This window comes from Mustela erminea, chromosome 19, assembly GCF_009829155.1.
Source record: "Mustela erminea isolate mMusErm1 chromosome 19, mMusErm1.Pri, whole genome shotgun sequence".
In the NCBI taxonomy this organism is placed as follows: domain Eukaryota; kingdom Metazoa; phylum Chordata; class Mammalia; order Carnivora; family Mustelidae; genus Mustela; species Mustela erminea.
In genome coordinates this window covers 56231483-56243596 of record NC_045632.1, presented here as the reverse complement: position 1 = coordinate 56243596, position 12114 = coordinate 56231483, and the positions used below count along the sequence as shown (strand labels likewise).

At 60.5% G+C, this 12114-nt stretch overlaps 1 protein-coding gene across 1 annotated transcript in view; it reads right to left on the bottom strand.

The window, feature by feature from the left end:
* OSGIN1 (oxidative stress induced growth inhibitor 1) overlaps window positions 1–10153 on the bottom strand; it is a 30858-nt gene extending 20705 nt beyond the window's left edge. Inside the window, exon 1 of the mRNA XM_032323178.1 lies at window positions 10063–10153. The gene's annotated coding sequence lies outside the window, so the exon portion shown is untranslated. The remainder of the gene's footprint in view (window positions 1–10062) is intronic.
* Between the last annotated feature and the right edge of the window lie 1961 nt (window positions 10154–12114).

Genomic DNA, 12114 nt, shown 5'->3' with positions numbered 1-12114 from the left:
GTTTGCCTTGGGGTGGGGACGGTGGCTGCTGCTCCCAGCCAGGGTCTCGGGGGCAGGAGGCCGCTGTCACCACGAAATTACTGCATCAGCGAGGCCAAGGCTGGGTGGACACGCAGGCAGCTGTGACCCCCCGCTGGTGAAGCAAGCACGCGGCTCACGCGTGCAGCTCCACGGTGTTTGGTAGACGCGGACGCCCGCGGGGCCACCACTGAGACCGAGGTATGCGACACACCCAGCTCCGCCTCCGAATTTCCTCCCCACAGGTTAGTGCTGCCTGCTCTTGGACTTGCTGGAAAAGGAATCACCCAGGCTGTCCCCTCTGGTCTCTGCCTTCCCTGGCTTGTTCCAGACTCCTCCTCTCTGTCTCCTGGGCCTTGCTGGGTCCCCTCTCAGCAGCCACCTGGCCTCTTGATCAAGGCAAACCCTGGCCCACGAATGTCCCCCTGGTCCACCAGGCCACACGTCTGGGCTTGGTGCGATAACACGGCGAGCCACTTCCTGTTGGTCGGGGGGAGCCCGAGAGGTGGGCCCCCTCGGGGCAGTGTGTTTTCATGCATCAGCACCTGGGAGCTCAGGAAGGTCTCGGACCCCATCCCAGACGCGCTGTCTAGGAAACCTGCTTCTTTCCTTTACTTCAAACCCCCGCTGCTTCTGGCACCAGATGTGGGGGTGTTTCCTGCACCGACCAATTCTCCTCTGCCACAGCTCAACCCGTTCTGACAGCAGCTGGAGCTGGCCCAGACCCCGCGGGGGAGGGGCTCAGCCCCACAGATGCCCTGACCCACACTCTGACTTGGCGACAACCACAGATTCCCATGACCCCCTCGTCGGGCTCACTAGTTTGCTAGCGTGGCTCCCAGAACACCGGAGAACGGTGCAACTGACGATTACTGGTTCATTACAATGGCGGTGGTCCTGGATGCAGGGTGAGGTCCGGGAGGGTCCTGAGCACAGGAGCTCCTGTCCCTGTGGAGCCCAGGTGTGTCCACCCCCTGGCACGTGGATGTGCTCACAGCCTGGAAGCCCTCCAAACCCTACACCTTAGGGACTATAAGGGAAGCTTCGTCACAAAGGCGGGATGGACCATGAGCTCGGTGTCCTGCCCCCACCGCCCCTCCCGGGAGGATGGGGGGTGAGGCTGCTGTGCCGGAGCCACTCTGGGTCACCTCAGTGGGACAAAAGGCACTCCCCCACCCAAGAAAGATTGCAGGAGGATGTCTGTGTCGGAACTGGGGTCAAAGATCAATTATCACCATAAAAGATGCTCCAGGATTCTTTATCGGTCAGAAAGCTACAAAGGTTGGAGGAGCTCTGGCCAGGAGCCAGGAGAAAGACCAAACTATGCATTCCTTCCATGGCAATGCCCCATTAGCTAGGGCAGAACGTCGTTGGTTGGGGGGCCTGGTTGGTTGGCCTGGCAGACTCTGCTCCCACGAACTCTCCAGGGGTTCTGGTGCAGCTCGAGTGTGAGGAGCCCTGAATCCCGGCGCGTAAGTGCACTGGCGATGAATCAGACTCAATGGGAACACCGCTTTCTATGAGTAAGACGACGCTATTGTCATTCTGAAGAACGTGGAAGGTTCTGCTACACAGGCCTGAGGTCTGATCCGTAATCAGAGCGCCGGCTCGAGCCTCCCCGGCAGACCGGCCAGTTCCCCGCTGCCTGCCTGGCTCAGCGCTGATGGGGGGTAGAGACGGTGCCCAAACGTCCGTCCCACACGGAGGGAGCAGGGGGGTCCCAAGGTGTCTGTAGTCACCCTGTCGGTAGGGGCCCGGCATGCCAACTCTTCTCCACTGGCTTCTCACACATCTGTTCTCTAGCTTCTCTGCCCTGCTCTGAGCCCGGGGAACCTGGTGCCCTGACGGGCCAGCTTCTGCTTGGGTTCCATCAAGGAAAGGCGGGAGCCGGACGGCAAAGGGCAGAAGGCAGAGGGGACAGAAGAGGGCCTGGTGGCGAGCTGGCCACCCTGAACAGCCAGCCTCGGGGGCATGGTGGAAAGCCCTAATTTGCAGCGCTGGTCACTCTCTGTGGTGTACATGTTGCCACCAGCGTCAGTTTCAAGCTACGGCGTCGAGTTGCAACGGCTCTGCGCGCTAAGGCCGGGACAGGCGTGCAGGAGGACTGCCGTGGGTATAGGTGACATCACGATCACAGCTTGTGGCAAAATCATCAGGAAGTGAGGAGTTCAAATGATGGATTATCTTTGTTCGGAATACGATTCATGTAATTTTTAAACATGGGGGTGTTTCATAACCGGCTCCCAAAACTCCTGAAAAGGTCACAATCAGCTCTGGCAAGTGAGTGGGCACGAGCGGGTCTGGGTGCAGTGTCGGCCGGGTGACAGGTCGTCGGTCGTAGCCGCCCGGAGAAGACACTGCGGCCAGCGCCAGCCTCTGATCCCTCTGCCCGGGCTCTCCCTCTACTCCAGTGACACCCTCTCCCTGTCCCTTCCTGCTCCGCTAGCCCCAGGGTGCCCCAATGCTTCTTGTTCCCTTCCTGGCTCCCCGAAAGGGCATCCTGGGAGTGGCAGACAAGGGAGGAGATTCCCACCCGCTCGCACCCCTGCTCGCACCCCTGCTCACACCCCCTGCCGACCTGCCCCCTCTTTTACTTCTCAGCCTTCTGCACAAGATGTCATTGGAAGAAATGATTCCGACACCAGAAACCAGAAACCCCTGGGGGCACGGGGAGTTTCTCTAGGATAGATACGCATTCCTTATAAAAGGGACTGCACCCCTCGGGCGTCCTCGTGGGCGGGTGTGGCAGCTGGAATGACCATGAGCGTCTGTCGGGATAACGGTGCCCGTGGCCGTGGACCCGACCATCGCTTGTGAGGGGTTTGTCTTAGACACGGATTTGCACCCATCCGAAGTGATGTCTGTCTAGACTGATTCGTTGCAGCACTGTTGAGCCGACAACGGGAGAGGGCCAAATGCCAGTCGTTAAGAGACTCGTTTAATAGGTTCTGGCACATTCTTACAATGGAGCAATTTGCAGCCGTGCTTTCTGGAGGTGCCCTGTGATTGTGAGGGAAAACAGGTCTGCCCCCGTGTGTGCAAGACAGGGGAAGGGAAGAATGCAGGGCAGAGGCAGGAGGGAGAAAAGGAAGGCGGGGTGGGGGATGGGGGGAGGCAGGATGCGAGGGGCAGGGCGGGAGGCTCTCTCCCAGGGGCCAGCTGGCTGCCTGGGGACACACTGCTCTCTCCACACCCACTTGCACTTTGAGGACCGAACTGTTTCCATGGAGCACGCCTGGTCAGCTCGTAGGTAAAATCCAAACATATAAAAGCAAATGCTTATGGAGTTTCACGGAGGCCTCCCCACCACTTGGGTCTCCAGAACTCGAGCTAGGGCCTGGCCCCTCCTGCCGGCTGACCAGGGTGGAGGCACCCCTCCAAGCCCTCCATGGCCTCCGCTTGGCTCCGTGGGGACAGGACACCTGTGTACCCCCCACCCCCACCGCCGGCCCCCGCTCAGCTCAGCGCCTACCTGAGCGAAAGAGTGAGCTGGGAGCTGGGGTATGGAGTGGCGAGCCCAGCCGCGCCGAGGGCTCACATGCCCCGTGGTCCAGGCCTGGCTCAGGGCGTGCTGGCCGTATCTGTGGATTGACTGACTGCTGGACAAGGGCCCACACGCTCTCCTGGAACAGACCTTCTGGTTGGTTCTACAGGAAGCTTGATTTCAGGTGTTTTGCCTTCCCCTGTGACTCATCGGATGACCTCGTGCAGGGGGTGGCTTTAGAGCAGCATTTCTCAAACTCACTGCCCACACACCCTTTCTTTTTGCAGAACCAGTGTTTCGTGGGATACACTTTGGGAATCCTTGGCTAGACATTTACCTAAGTAATGACTGTCACCCTTGAAGCCTGGAGAGACCAGGGATTCAGTGAGTCAAATACAGTGGTTGGGGCTTGGAGGACTGCAAGGCCCGGGATACCAGCCTGGTCTCCTACTCCAGAGACACTGGCTGATTGAATTGGTGTGGGGTGTGGCCCAGGCGCTGGGAGTTTGAAGAACTCCCCCGGTGCTCCCCATGGGCAGCCAGAGTTGAGAACTGTTTTTCTAGATCTGGGATTGGTGGGAGGGGCAAGAGGGGGGAACTTTGTGTTGCAATCTGGGGTCACATTACTAGGGGCATCACCCATAGAAGGTGGAGGTGAAGGTCCTGTTTGGGCACTGATCAATGACAATTGGTTCTGAGCCCACATCTTAACAGAAAATTGGAAAATGTCTGGAAAAGAGGAACCCATATGGCCAGAAGTTTCCAGATTGGGTCTTCAGGGGCTCACACCAGGCCTGCTCTTCCTGGAGAATTCCTGCTGTAGACAGAGGTGGCAGGCACTCCTTGGAGAGTGGCTCCACGGGTCACAGCTGCCCTCAGCTCTGTCAATTTAGGGCTCGTCATTGAAGCCATTCTGGTTTCACAAGTGCCCTGCAGGATGGTCACTCCAGGAAAGGCTCCCTGAGGATGGGCTGAAGATGCTGAGAGAGGCCCAAGTCTTTCAACCAGACCAGTGACTCCTGGGGTGCCGGTGGGGGCGAGACCAGCTAGCTTGAGGCACAGTTCAAGGAGATCATGCGTGTTCAAGAGGTGGGAGAGAGGTGAGGGGTCAGGACAATCCTGTGGGCGGAAGCTGGTGGCAGGGCTGGGTCCCCCAGGCAAGGGCGCAGGGAGGACCTTGGTCTTGGGGCTCACCGTTGTATTCCGAGCTGCACGGGGGAGCAAGACGATGCCTGGATGTGGGGGAAGGTGGGTGGTCAGGGAATGTCTCTGAGGAAGTGACATTTCCACTGATACCCACAGGGCGTGGGCAGAGAGTCAGCCACAGGAAGAGCACTCTAGGCAGAGAACAGCACAGGCAAAGGCCCTGGGGCTGGCAGGTTCGGTGTGAGGACCACAAGTGGGCCTGGGGCTGGGGAACGGGGCATGACAGTGAGGTGGGTGGCGGCCGGCCACGCGGGGCTTTGAGAGGCCGTGTGGTGAGCAGCACGCTTCAGGGGCCGGTTCCCAATGGGGTGACCTGGGGAAGCAACCTAAGGCTCTGGGCCTCAGTTTCCTCACTGGTAAAATGGGGACAAAAATAGCGACTATTGCGCAGGACGGGGAAGGGCAGAGCGAATGGAGGACAAAGCCTGGCCTGCGGTAAGCTCGCAGAAATGTCCCTCCCTCGCCCTCCCCCTCCTCCTCCGCCTCCTTCTCCATGGAGGAGCCCAGGAGACAGAGCTGGGCCTAGAAACCAGGTCAACAGGCTTGGGGCTCTGGGTCCTTTCCACTCTGACTGCTCCCTCCCTCCTCTCTTGTATACACACCCTGATCTGGAAGAGTCTGCAGCTGGCAGAAGCCCAGGGTTTTTGGATCCTCTCCAGGCCCCTAATTGGGAGTTTCTGCGTCTCTACCACTGTGACCACATCCCTGGAAAGAGGATTTGGCGAGCCTGCACGCGCCCCCCAATCCCGGCCCCGCGGGCTGTGTGTGCCCTGGCAGGCCTGCTGCCTCCTGCCAGGTGGGAAGGAGCTGGCGTGTCCCTCAGCGTGACCCTCGGGCTCTGGCGGGGACAGGAAGGGGCAGGCAGCGACTGGTGGAGGGAAGCTACAGCCAGAGGGGGGAAGGGAGGCTCAGAGGCCAGACCTCCCCGTCCTTAGTTCCCTGTGGGGTCCGGGACGGCTCCCCGGAAGTGCCCTTCCTGTCCTCCAGCTGCTCGGAGTCAAGGCCGACTCCTCCATTTATACCCGAGTCATCGGCAAACCCCCCTACTTGCAAAACCATCCGGAGTTTGACCACCTTGAACGTCTGCAGCCACCACGTCTCTGCCACATGGCCTCCCGACTGAACGGAGCACGTGGCACCGGGTCTTGCTCAGACCACAGCCCATCCTCCACCCAGCTGCTGCGATGACCACACCACCCAAAGCCAGATGGTGTCCCTAGCCCTCTGATGACCTCCCTCTCGCCAGGGGTCCAAACCAGTCTTCTCTGACCTGCCCTCCTCACCTGTCTGCCTCTGACCTCTCCCACTGCCCTGCCCTTCTGGGCTTCCGGCTGCTTTCGGCACAACCCCGCCACAGGCCCTTTGCACCTGCTGTTCCCGGGACCAAGAACGCCCCTCTCTCAGACATCCACAGGACTTCTTCCCTTAGTTTATTCAAGTCTCTGCTCAAATGTCTTCCCAGTGAGACCAGAACACCCTGTATAAAAGGGTAACTCCCACCCTCCTTATCCAGCTGTGTTTCTCTATATGCCCTCACCACCACTTCACGTACTTCATGCTTACTTATTCATTTGTTTGTCTGGACCCCCACACTGGGATGCAATTTTCCCTGAAGCCAGGGTGTTTTCTGTTCTGTGGGCTTGGCACATAGGAGGTGCTCAATAAATATCATTATATAAGTTGAGCCCATGGGTGATCTTTATGCAAGAGATCACCAGGACAGCTCTCTCCTGGGCTCCTTCCTTTGGGACTGACCTTTCTGTCACTGGAGGCACAGCATCAGAGAAGTCAGCTCCTACATGGTGCCTTAAGGCCCCTGGCACTCTGGGAGCGGTCACACGGCTTTCCCGCCAGTGGAGGCTAAGAACACCAGCGTGGGAACCGCTTTCTGACCATGGAATTGGGGTAGCTCCCACCCCATCCATTCAGCCGGTGTGGGCTGGCGCTCTGTGTGGGCAAGGCCAGGAGCACGGGGGACAGACCATGCTGCCTGTTCCTGCTGGGGCTCGGAGATCAGAGGAGGGGACGGTGAGCCAGCAAAGACCAAAAGTGAAACTGATGGTGGGTGTGGGGGTGGGGGCGGGCACAGACACCTCGATCCCGTCACGGGGGGTTTTTGGCAAGGGCAGGGAAGAAAGGCCGAAGGCATCAGCCGGAGGACGCTGGGCGAGAGGGAGATTGCCTGCAGGGGTGGAGGTGGGAAAGGCAGAAGCCAGCGGGGCTTGGGGTGCACAGAGCAGAGAGGGGGTCTCAGGAGAGTGGCAGAGGGCTCCTGGGGCACGGATGGCCCCTGTGGGGATTGCAGAACAGAGACGGCCCAAAGGACCAAGACTAGAGGCTGCTGGGACGGTCAGCGAGGGTCCCGGAAGTGGCGGGGTGCGGGGTTGAAGGGCGGGAGCAGAGAAGCTTCCAGGCAAAGCCAGGGCGTCAGGGTTCTCATCGGTAAAGCGTCGGTCCGGGTGCCCTCTGCGGGGCTTTCTGTCACAGATGCCCAGATGTCTGCTAGGCTAGCCCTGCTCCCGCCATCTCCCGGCAAGTGGCTTGGGGCGCGGCAGGAGGGGCAGCAGGCATGGCTAGTGGGGAGCACGAGCTAGTCCACCGCACTGTTAAATGCAGACGCCACACTCTCTCCTGGGCGGCGCTGAGACCCCATCACATCGCGGGCAGAGAGGACACAGGAGGCCGGCCGAAGGGTAGCTCCCCCAAAGACACGCCCAAGTCCTAACCCCAGGAACCTGTATGTGTGACCGGTATTTGGAAAAAGGATCTTTGCAGATAAAATCCATTAAGGATCTAGAGATGAGACCCTCACAGATTTACCACAGGCCCTGTCCAAAGACTGGTGTTCTTTTAAGAGAGAAGGCGTTGGGGCGCCTGGGAGGCTCAGTCATTAAGCAGCTGCCTTCGGCTCAGGTCATGGTCTCATGGTCCCAGGGTCCCAGGACCGAGCCCCGCATCGGGCTCCCTGCTCAGCGGGGGTCTGCTTCTCCCTCTGCCTCTGCCTGCTGCCCCCCCGCTTGTGTTCCTTCTCTCTGCTGTCTCTGTCTGTCAAATAAATAAAATCTTAAAAACAAAAAAAAGGAGAAAGAGAAAAAAAAAAAAGGACGCCGGGGTGGCTCAGTTGGTTAAGCGGCTGCCTTCGGCTCGGGCCATGATCCTGGGATCGAGTCCCACATCGGGCTCCTTGCTCAGCAGGAAGCCTGCTTCTCCCTCTGCCTCTGCCTGCCACTCTGTCTGCCTGTGCTCGCTCGCTCTGACAAAAAAAAAAAAAGAGAAAGAGAAGGCAACTTGACAGACACAGGGAAGCCACGGGTCCACGGAGGCAGAGCTCGGAGGATGCGGCCATAGGCCAGGGAAGCCCGGGGCCCCCAGAGCTGGGAGAGGCAGGAGGGGCCTCCCCCATACTGTGGGGTATGGTCCTGCCCATACTGTGATCTTAGGTTCTGGCCTCCAGACCAGGTAGAAGATAGGTTTCTGCTGCTCTAAGCCCCCTGCTTGTGTCTACACGGTACCACCGCCCCGGCCACTCACACAGAAGGGACCGCAGGCACACGAACGTCTGGCCTAAAGGGGATTTTGTCCAGGACCACTTTTCCTCCAGAGCGTCAGGCTCCCGCCCAGCTGTACACCTGCTCTCAGTCTGGGGAGCTGGGGAGGCAGGGAAGGTGGTTCCGGGGAACAGGGTAGGTGGGGCCTCGGCCCCCGCCCCCCGCCCCCGGGAACACCTTCCCAGCTTCCTGTCTGCCCAAGACGGAGTTGTCAGAAGTTGGGGACAAGGGGAGCAGGTACGAGGCGTGGCCTGGCTGTGCTCGGCCTCATCGGCCCGGGGCGGCAGCCTCCGAGCCCCCACGCTAGGCTGTCAACCTTGGAGGCTGCTTCAAACGGGAAAAGGGATTGCACAGGAGCCCACGTTCTCCCAATCGCGGGCGAGGCCGCCCCCCCCCCCCCCCGTGTGAATGCACTGATGCAGAGCCATGCTGATCCCCAGAACACCCAAGGCCAGGGTCGGGAAGGGCGGCGCCGTTTAGCCCCGCTCACCCCACCAGGAGGCTTAGCGCATCCCTTGCACTACGGCACGAGAAGCCGCGGCTTCCCCTCCTAGGAGCTGCGATTACAGGATTCTACAGACAAGGAAACTGAGGCACATGACCTTCCCACGGTCACGCCCCTTCAGTAAGCGGCAAGGCCGGGCCAGAAACCAGAAGAGCCCAATCTCGGCGGAGCAGCTGGGAGGCACACATGAGGGCCCCTGACCGAGGCGAGGGCTTGGGAAAGCAGAGGCCGAGAACTCGGGCGGAGCAGGGCTGGGGCGGCCGGCAGAGCCCAGGGCTAACCGAGGTCTGGACGCTGCCCAGCCCAGCTGTGTGTTCTCTGGGGCGGAACCGGAGGCCGTGGAGGGGCGGGACCCTGGCCTGGGACGTGGGTTTGTGCCGGGAGTTCAGCGATCTCCGAGCTGATTCTTGCGGGCGGCCAGGACTCGCAGAGGAAGGACGGGGGGGGGGGGGGGGGGGTTCAGATCGCAGCCCGCATCTCCAGGCAGGAAGGGGGGCCAGTGCCCGGGCCGAGTCTCCGACGGGTTTAGCTGGACAGAGAAACCCCGGCCAGGGGAAAAGAGCAAGTGAAAGTCAAGCGAGAACCTCCTGAGAACAGTCAGGAGCCCGTGAGGCCACAGCGTTGCTGGCTGTGGGGAGGGTGCGGAGGTGGGATGGGGTGACCTTGCCGGATCTGTGGTCCCTCCAGCGGACTTGAGGTTCAGGCAGTGGAGCGCGGGGCCCCCCGGGGAACTTGCTCACCACATGTGAGGCTCCGGCCTGATTTCAGAGACTCTGAGTCAGGAAACCGGAGCCGAGGTGAGAGGCCCAAGATCCAGACAGATGGAGGCCTGAGGGCTGACCTGCCCCTGTTCGCCTCTGCCGGGCCCCAGAGTGGCCGGTGGAGAAGGGCGTGGTGCTGGGAGTTGAGAGGGGTGAGTGCCCTGAGGAGAGCCCTTGTCTAGCTGCGACAGGGCCTGATGACCAAGGTCAACGTCCTGCTGAGAGCAGCTTGGGCCCGTGTGTGCCATTATGCGCCGGGGCCACCCATGGACGAGCTCCGTGCGGGTGGGGCCGGAGTTAGCCCGTTTTACTGCTGGGGAGGCTGAGGCTCGGGGGTCACGGCGCTTTCTTGATGGTACAGCAGCAGGTGCTAGGCGGGGGCTCACGCACGCGTGCTTGCTCCGGGGCTGGAGGGCCAGAGGGCCCCGCTGCCCCCTCTCGGGAGCCTCATCCTCCTCTCTGGCCAGGCGAGGCCCCCATATCAGACCCCCAGCTTCCCCAGAGACACTCTGCCCCTCCCTGCCAAAGCCCCCTGCTTACCTGGTGACACACAGGCTGGGTGCTGCAGGGTGACAGGTTGACCAGGGCTGGCTGGGGAGGAGCGGGCACAGTGCGGCTGGTCCTCCTTCAGGGGACACCCCTGCCCCGACTTGAATGTAGCAACAGGACAGTAGGGGCACAAGAGTCCACGCTGTCCTGTTTGTCGCATCACAAAGTCCTTCCCTGTGCTGGCTGGGGGGTTGGGGGAGGGAGTCTCAGAGCAGTGCTGCCCCAGGGGCTCTGGCCTGGCTCAGTTCCCCCCGTCTGCAGAGACTCTACTGGCGCACCGGCAGCCTTGGGGGAACACCAAGAAAATGGGCGCATCTTGCCAAGGTGAGTCCCGGGCAGGAGGGAGCTGGGTGACAGACACGGGTTTGCTTCCGAGCTCTGGTCTGGGGACTGGAGACAGGGGCCATTGCTGTCAGCCCAGCACCACGACCCAAGAACCTGCTGCAGGTGTGGCTTGCAGCCAAGGTCTGAGCTTCCGGAAGACTAAGTGTCCCCATCTGTGGCGTGGGAGCAGACCTAGTGCATCAGGCCGTGGGCATCTGGGGCATCTCTGACAGCTGACACCCCCCCCTCCTCCACTGGGGCCCAGGATGGGGCAGATGTCCTTCTCTACATATCGGAATCTTCTGGACGGAGCTGTAGAAAGAGAAGCGAACCACAGCTCTAAAAAGGAGGCGCTGGAGCCAGCAGAACCCAGAGGCAGAACCCGGAGGCACCGGCACAGGCGTAGCAGAGGGAGGACGCTGCCCAGAGTCCGGGCTCGCCATGGCCTTTCCCAAGGACCCACGAATCATCGCGTCCAACATTTCCAAACGTTTTCTCCCTGCAGCCACAGAGGCTTTTGAAACAGACACAAAAAAAATCTCATGTGGAGGGCCAACATGGAAAATTCCAGAATGAAAGAACTCGTTTGCTAGCTTCCATCTGTTTTATAAATTAAAATGGATGCGTTCACGCTGCGTCCACTCGGTAACGGCCACACAGCTCCCAAGGGATGACGTCCGGATTGGGAACCTGTATCTGGGTTCAGATGAAGCATGTCCCAGCCTCTGTGGTCACCAGCGGTCCTCAGCAGGACAGAAGTGGAAGAGGACACCCGTGTAAAGCTATGGTTTGCTTGTGTGTGAAGGTCACAGGTAGAACAACGATGCCTGAACACAGTCACTTCTGGGGGGAGGGGCCCAGGCACGACGCCTGGATCTCTGTCACCCATAAATTCCACCAGCCCTGCGGGAAGCTATACTTGGTCCTGGGAGAATCTCCCAGATTTCCGTGGCCGGAAGGGAAGGACTTGATGATGGAGAGAATGTGTCGCCCTCACCTAATCTCTGCCTGCACCCAGCCCTCCGTCTGCTCTCCAGCAGCAGAGGCCGCCCCTCCTGCCGCACCCCGGCCCTTAAGGGGATTTCTGGTGCAGGGACTTGAAGCCAAAGATCCAGACCGTTTCTCTGGTCTTGGCTGGTGCCGGTGCAGGAGTGGGGCTGCGTCTGGAAGGGGCAGAGGCGCGGCGTGTTGGCTGATCAATGTCTCTTGTGTGCCGGGGGTCCGGGAGGCCCTCCGAGGTGCTCCCCCTGCCCGGGGCTGTTCCCGGTTCTTCATATCCCCCTGAGGAAGGTCAGCCACCAGCTGCTTCGCTGGAGGGGGCTGGCTGCATGATCCCGAGGTCTCGGGCTAAACTCCTCACTTTGAGCAACGACGCTGCTGTGAGGATCACAGATAGTGGGATCCGAGGCCTGTTTCAACAAGCCGGCGCATTTCTGTGGCTGCACAGTACCACGGGAGAGCTGACTCATGCAGAGAAAAGGCTGCAGAGCAGACCGTTCTCCTGGTGTGGTTTAGCTGAGCGGAGCTAGGGCCAGCTTGGGTCTGCTTGGGGGCTTAGCAGGGCTGAGTCCCCCATCCAACAGGCGGAACAGGTTGGTGGCCAAAACCCAACAACTTAATCAAGAATTTGTGGCACTCGGAGGGTGCAGAGAGCCTGGACAGTCCCCTCAACATCACCATGCCCGGGGGTCACTGGGTCGCACCGGGTCGCTGCCCACC